Below are 8,166 nucleotides of genomic sequence, written 5' to 3'. Positions count from 1 at the left end.
TACCACCTACAGCCTGTAGTGCAATTTGCAAAACTGCGAAACTGAGAAGTTGTCGATGTACAAATTCTTTGGCTAAGTCCTGGATCTTCACAATCCTACCTACAGCACCTTCAAGCCTCACATTGGAGTTGTGTTTCTGGCTGCCTGGGGAATAAGTTCAATTTGCATTTTAGCTCTAGTTTCAAACTCCTGAGGAAAATGTCTGGGTAAATGAAGGGACTTTGTTCACCATCCAATCATTTAGTTCCACTCTACCAATTTGTGCTGGCAAGCTAGCATTAGCATACACTCAGCTAGTCTGAATTTGTTTGTTAGCCATATAAAGATGAAGTTTAGAGATGGGAGAGCTAGTTTATAGGCCTATGCTAGCTCCAAAAACCAAAACAATGAGATACAAATGCCTTAAAGCTGCACAGAACTGAGCAGTATGCAAGCTAACTAACACATGGACACTCAAGTTTGAAATGCTAATGTAAAAACAGGGTTGTGCTAGCATGGTTGCTCAAGACACTGCCCTCTTTCACTGTGGTGCCTCTGTGTGGTCCAAAAATAAATAAACCGTCTATTTATTATAATGTTTACTGCTGGTAAACACACTGCTAGGACCAGTGAATCTTTATCATGTGAAATGAAATAATTCACGATGACAATAGCTAATGTGAAATACAGTTGTTACACAACAAGAAGCTGACATCTTATTCACAGGCTGCTATTATTGGGGTTTTCTGTCCATATCTATTGGTGTACTGGATAGTACCACAATTAGAACATCATTAAACAGCAGGCTTTGAAGGTGTGACAATGGCTATGTAATAGAACATATTTTATTGACTGATCAGTCTCCAAATACAGAGCTAAAATGCAACAATTGTGTGCTAGTGTGTGCATGTGAAAGATGACTGTATTGAAATACTTAAAATATATAATTTAGGAGTGGGGCAGTAGTGAGAGGGGGAGGGGAAAGGAATCAAAAATGTAATTTTATATTGAGTCTTTATACAGATAATATTCAAGGCTGACATATTACAATCCACAAAATAACAATGAAATGCCATTTGAAATAATTGACTTATTTGAGTGCTGTAGGTTAGTAAAATGTATTGTTGAAATGACCTCCCTTGAAGATTCTTAGGATTTAGATGCTTAAAATGCTTGTGTTTTTTAATCTGGAAAGAAGTCTTTTCTGCTATTCTCCTGTTTATTGTTTGTATTCTCTTCTTTCCAGTTTGAGCTTTAAATGTTTTTTTGCCCATCATTATCATCTCTCTCCTCACCATTATTAGTGTTAGTGTTTTCCCCCTTTCTTTCTGACACAGACAGATTTGAGATGGCGCTGTCTTATGTAGCTTATGTGGATCTTGCACTGGAAGGGCTACCTCCTTATAGCCTGTCCACTCCAGTAAAGATGAGGCCCATTGTCTGAGAGCTTGTCACTCAATGCAAGGCCTTTTGACGGTAGCTGAGACACAGCGCTGGGCTCATCTGCTGGCATTTTGTCTTGATGAGATGCAGCCAATTAGTGTGAGCAACTCATCTTACGTCTGTCTGAAGTGACCTGAGGAATGAAAGAAGCAACAACACACACCAGGGTCACTACGTTTGTAACAAATGGCAGCTTGCTGTAGACCTGAGTCATAGTTTTTAACTTATTTGCATTTCTTGAGAAAACTGTGGGTATTTTCTGTCTTGCAGCTGTTTTCCCTGCAGGGATTATTATGGTACAATTTGCTGACATTTTAGTATGATTTTATGCAAACAGCTGTTTCACGACACGTATCACTCACTGTCATTACCGACACTTTCAAAGCATTATCTGTGTGCTTTACCAAGCTGCTGAGTAGCTCCTTAATTGTATTTCAGGGACCCTCCCGGATCCTTGAGGGCTTATAAGAAGTCCACATCAAAGTGTGGATTAGTAGAAGCTTTTTAAACTAGATAATGTGTCATATTTGTTGTCTCCTGCAGAGCTACACTATAATAGCTAAATCTTTATCACACACACAACCTTTTAAATTAACTTTGATGTCTTGCTTTAGGTGAATTTATCCAGAGTTTATTAAATGCAAATGATTGGAAAGTCTTATTTGAAATCCATACAGCGTCATGACTGGTCCTGCGTCTGCTGCATTTGCATCAGCGTGTCACCTAATCTAACCCCTCTCCATTCATGTCACCCCACACTCCAGTAGCTTGCTGCCCAGCCTGAGTCACCGCTACCAGTCATAATGCATTGACCAGGACACAAGTCACTGTAAAGAAGAACGGAGAGAGCCACAGCACACCGTCTGTGGCACATTTATATGATGAGAAGGCCCGAGTGGGGGAAAGGAATTGAATATTCCTAGGGGATGATGGTAAGACGTGTAGCGGTGAGAGTGACGTGTAATAGTATCTACTGGCTGCTTTTTTTGTGGGAGCTGTTTCTATCAGCGCAAGAGGTGTGTCATGTCACCCTTTTATAAAACCTAATGCCTACTTACTGTGTGCCAGATGGGATGATAGTTTAGGAGGCCGCGTCCCCAATAATGTAATGAGAGAGATCAAAAGTGCACAGACGGCATTAAAAGTCTTGCATCAGTCATACATACTGTGACTCAGAATAAGAATATAACTGCACTCTTGGGGATAAGTCACACCAACCTTTATAACGGCAAGATTGCAGAATCCGTTCATTACAATTGAATCACCCTGATGATCATTGTGTTTGCTCGTGGAGGCAAAGGAAATGTGCGCAATGCTTAGAGCCAACACATGGGATTCAACTTTAGCAAACTTGAACATGGAAATGTGTACTGTTGTTGAATTAAACGGTCTTGACAGAGCTGACCTTTACGGGCATTGAGAGTCCAAAATGAAGTATGATATCATATTAACTGCATTCCCCATCCAATTTTATATAACCATGCTCTGCCGAAAAAATGGATGGTACAAATACGTTCCAATTTTGCTGTCCCACTTTTAGGTGGGCGTTACAGCTGCTACTCTAAATCAATAATAAAATCAAAAATCTATTTGATTCACACCTTCCTGTTTGGACACATTTAACACATCTTTAGTGAGCTAAGACGAGACCAGATTGAATACCTACATCAAACATCTATGATGTATTTCTCATATGTCTCATATGTATGTAAATAAAGCCACATTTAAATTTTAATCACTCCTTTAAAGGGGAACTATGCCCATTTTCAAAATTCATAAATGTTATTCCTATGGTCTAAGACAGTCCAGAAATATAAGTAAACATGAAAAACTGTCTCCCAAATCCAAAAACTAGTGCTAAAAGATGTTATAAATGACACTGAAAGCACCCAGGGGAATGTTCTGAGTATATGAGTACAATTTCTGTTTCAGAGCTGAGAACACGACAATAGAATAAAGCACATCATCTCTTTCTCTGTGTGAGCCTCAGCGCCTCTTTCCTAGCGCTTCAGAGTGTAAGGTGAGCCACGTACGAACACTGCCTTCTAATCCTCTGCCTGTCCACAAATCTCTCCTTGAACACGTGTGTGACACTGACCACAGCCACTGGCTGTCCTCAACATGCCGTCCATTCCCCTGCCCTCCATCCTGCACAGGGTCAACAGCCCTTTCTGACCCTCACGAGGTCTCGCTGTGGCTCGCCTGCAATGTTTACGCCTTACGGATCAAATGAGCGTTCAGCAAGGTCTCAGTAGCTATCGGCCCATTGCCTATAAGAGATTTTTGATGGCAGGCATGGTGATAAAAGCACAGACATTATGGTAATAAAAAGGCTGACAGGCTCTGGGAAGGACTGACTCTATTTCTCTCTCTGTCTCTCTCCTCATCTTACTCTATCCATCTCATTTTGTCTTCTATCTCCTCTCCCTTAGCTCATCGCTCTCCTCAGCTCTTGGTTCCGATACACTGGTGCAGAAGTCCGTACTGTCATCTGTACAATCAACGGAGCCTGACGAAAGGGGAGAAGGAGTGAGACAGAGGGGGCAGAGGGATGTCTGGTGTGGGTGTATACGGGGGAGAAGTTGATCAGACTCAAGTTGTAGAAGTCCTTGAGCAAAGTTGCGTTGTGGAAGAGGACAAAAGAGGCAGCTATGGCTGCTGACACCCCGGAGAAAGCCTTAACCAAAGGTCTTCCATATGCTAAGACCTTTCCATAGTACATCAGTGGGATGAGGTTTGAATGTTAAATATTTAACATCAGCTTGCAGCGCTACCAGTATTGATTAATGCTCAAGCAGTCATTAAAGCTGCCCTTCCAGACCAGGTGTGGGCCTGACTTAATTCACAGTATACTGATAGGCCAAATGAACCGTTTTGGTGTGAAAGGTGTTATTTTAAATCAAAGTTTTGCTTAATTTATGATCAAAGTTATTCATTATATTCAACTGTGCCTCATATTTCGCATGGATTCCCAAAAATGTCCTGTGAAATGTGTGCTCTGCCTTAGTTATCTATGTTTTACACAGCCAGCGAATATGAAAACACTATTCTAATGAGGTTTTTATCAGTTGGCTTCAAGGCACAGCAAGCCACACGTTAAACAAACAAACAAGACGTCGTTTGCACTCAAAGACAGTATTTCACGCATGTGTCAGCAGTGTGTGATCAAAACAAGCTATAGAATCTATAGCTGTAGTGTCAGGCTGTGGAAAATGTCGTGTTTCAAGATGATTGAGCATAATGAAACGAGCAGGAAAACTCAAATTAAAGTTTCCTCGTCTCACCCTTCACACTTTGCTGAGCAGGGGTGGATACTGATGATGCTGCCAGATACGACACACATGTTTTGATTAGGCGGATATACCTTTTCTGATTAATTGGATTAATTAAGTGGGTGAATAGTCAGCCAAGTGATAGCTTAAGAGGGTTTTGTGTGCAAATTTAATTTGATAGGTGTGCGGTGCATACAATTAGGAGAGCTGTGTAGATGTGGCTGTGCAGCAGAGAGGCAGTTAGAGTAGAAAAAAGAGGTTGTGTGTGTGATTGAGGCGAGAGACAAATCCTCACTGACCTCCACTGTTGGTTAGCCCGAGGATGAAGAGATGACACAGTGGGAATGGGTAAGCTAGTGTGGGCGGCCTTTGTGCAAGAGGGAAGACACACGGATGGAACACTGTCAGAATTTAAATGCGCTGTGTGTAGCTTTTACCATCAAAAAATCATTAGCATCATTAATTTGGAGACATTAATATATTTAGTGTGAACACTCAAAGCTGAGATGACTGGTAGTATCTACAAGCCACTATGCTGCATTTTAAATAATACCCGCTGTGCTGAAATCTCTATAAACAGAAATAAGACACTGCATCCACTTGGAATAGAGCTAGAGCTTCATGAATGCTTGCAAACAATGGACTGTCAAGACGGTAAATAAGAAGAGATCAGTTAGAAATGTAAAGCAAGATTGATTGAGACAGTAACAAAGGGAGATGTTGGCAATCCCGTGAATAGCACAGGATCCCCAATGGGCACTGGTGGTGGTGGAGGAGTAGTCTACTTGAATCTTCTAGAACAATCTGAAGATCTCAAAAACAGAGTGACCGGTTCTCCATATTTAAAGGTCCAATATGTAATATATTTACTGTAATAAATCCAAAAGTGACCCCAATGCGTCATCAGATATTAGGGAAAGTGCTAATATATATAATACTATCTTTTCTGACAACAATGGTAATGCCAGTATTTTCTCCTTTTGAAATTTCCGTTCCGTAATGGAATTTCTGTTTGTGTTTTGGTCTATGTGTTGTTATCAACTGCCCAGTTTGACAGCCCGGCCGCGCTGCCAGATATACCTGTTAAAAATGTAAACCCATCGCACTACAGCTGTAACGTTAGTACAGCCATGAAAGCAGCAAACAAACTTACAGGATCAACGGAGATAGATTCTACCCGACCTAAAAAACACTGCATGTTTCTAACAGTTGCGTGACCATAGACGTAACAAACCCCGGGTAAATATTGGAGATGTATTTGAAAGATGGAGACAGCTTAGAGCCCAAAAGGACTCCGAGTTGGCTAATTTCCTCCTGAACAGGTAAGCATTAGCTTCAGGCTAATTTATCACGGCTACAAGGGACGGGCATTTTTTGTCTTTCAGTCTGGCATCTTGAGGTAGAGAAAATTTGGAGCCGTTAGCCAAACGACCGGGCCAATCAGCGTTGGTTTTGAGGTGGGTTAGGTGGTGATAGACAGATGGTTTATCCAATCAGCTAACCAGTATTTTCAGACAGCGGTCCGGGAACCTGAAATGGTGTCTTTTATTCCTAAATTCTTGTTACACAAACGGCAAATCTCCTTTACCGACATGTTGCTTGCATGCTGAGCTAACGAGCTATGCTTTGCCTGCAGCAGCAGGGGCGGGCTTGTGGTTGTATTTTCATACGCTTCGTGGATCTGATTGGTTGATTTGGCCCGTCTATCACCAACATCGGTGATAGACAGATGGTTCATCCAATCAGCTAACCAGTATTTCCGCCCTTTCCCAAAAGTTCTCCAACGGAAAGTTCCCAGATGGATATGCCGAGCAAATGCAAAGCAATCCATCTGGCGGAGTCAGGTTAGTAATTCTAAGCCAATAAAGTGTGTTCAGTCGGATGGAGAGGATGGCAAGGACCAAGGTATTGTTATTTTTAGCGGTTCCTACGGTAATTCTAAGCCTAGAAAGTGTGTCTGTCCGTTGGGTACAGAGCTGCGCGTGAACACAGGCTTTTATGACTGTCAATATAGTCAGCATCTAACGTTAGCTACTCCGCTGGGCTGTGAAGTAATGTGTGGCTATGTGAGACAAGCCTCTAGCAACATTGTTGTACAGTGTAACCCTATATATCTTGAAATAAATCCATTATTTTCACCATAAACAGGCATTTACATGTTATTATCAACGTTTGTCAATATGTAAACGGCCCTTACGGAAATATTCCAGTGTATATTTACCTTCTATATTGTAAATGGGCCTCTAAAAAATGCCCATTGTAGTGAGTGACCACGTCGCCTAATAAGTCTCTGAGCAGTATACCTTTCTAATGTCCGCTAGCATACATACAGGCTAACTATAGCCAGTTAGCTTTGTGTGTAACGTAACAAAAAAACACCCATCTCATAGAAGCAAAGCTTAATATTTCATTCAATAAAATTATATTCAATAAAAGCCATAGGACTATGGCAAGATCACAAGCATTTAGGTACATGGAGTGCTAGCAGACAACTTCAAACGTCATTCATTTCTAAAGCAGTGTTAGAACTTTTTTGACAGCATGGTACACATTAACGATGGTATTACTATATTTGTCCTTTGTAATTAGTTATTATATCGAAGAGAGAAATTGACATTTACCTCACACAATAATGAACAGATCTTTACTCTCGCAAGGATCCTGGAGGGAGCCTGGGAGTATGCCCAACCGGTCTACATGTGTTTTGTGGATCTGGAAAAGGCGTATGACCGGGTCCCCCGGGAGATACTGTGGGAGGTGCTGCGGGAGTATGGGGTGAGGGGGTCCCTTCTCAGGGCCATCCAATCTCTGTACAACCAAAGTGAGAGCTGTGTCCGGGTTCTCGGCAGTAAGTCGGACTCGTTTCAGGTGAGGGTTGGCCTCCGCCAGGGCTGCGCTTTGTCACCAATCCTGTTTGTAATATTTATGGACAGGATATCAAGGCGTAGTCGGGGTGGAGAGGGGTTGCAGTTCAGTGGGCTGGGGATCTCATCGCTGCTCTTTGCAGATGAGGATCAGCACCTCTAAATCTGAGGCCGTTCTCAGCAGGAAACCGATGGAGTGCCTACTCCAGGTAGGGAATGAGTCCTTACCCCAAGTGAAGGAGTTCAAGTACCTTGGGGTCTTGTTCGCGAGTGAGGGGACAATGGAGCGGGAGAGTGGTCGGAGAATCGGCACAGCGGGTGCGGTATTACATTCAATTTATCGCACCGTTGTGACGAAAAGAGAGCTGAGCCAGAAGGCAAAGCTCTCGATCTACCGGTCAGTTTTCGTTCCTACCCTCACCTATGGTCATGAAGGCTGGGTCATGACCGAAAGAACGAGATCCAGGGTACGAACGGCCGAAATGGGTTTCCTCAGGAGGGTGGCTGGCGTCTCCCTTAGAGATAGGGTGAGAAGCTCAGTCATCCGTGAGGAGCTCGGAGTAGAGCCGCTGCTCCTTCGCGTCGAAAGGAGCCAGTTGAGGTGGTTT

Source organism: Perca flavescens, chromosome 2 (genome assembly GCF_004354835.1).
Source record: "Perca flavescens isolate YP-PL-M2 chromosome 2, PFLA_1.0, whole genome shotgun sequence".
NCBI classification, from domain to species: Eukaryota; Metazoa; Chordata; class Actinopteri; order Perciformes; family Percidae; genus Perca; species Perca flavescens.
This window is presented reverse-complemented; position numbering follows the sequence as displayed.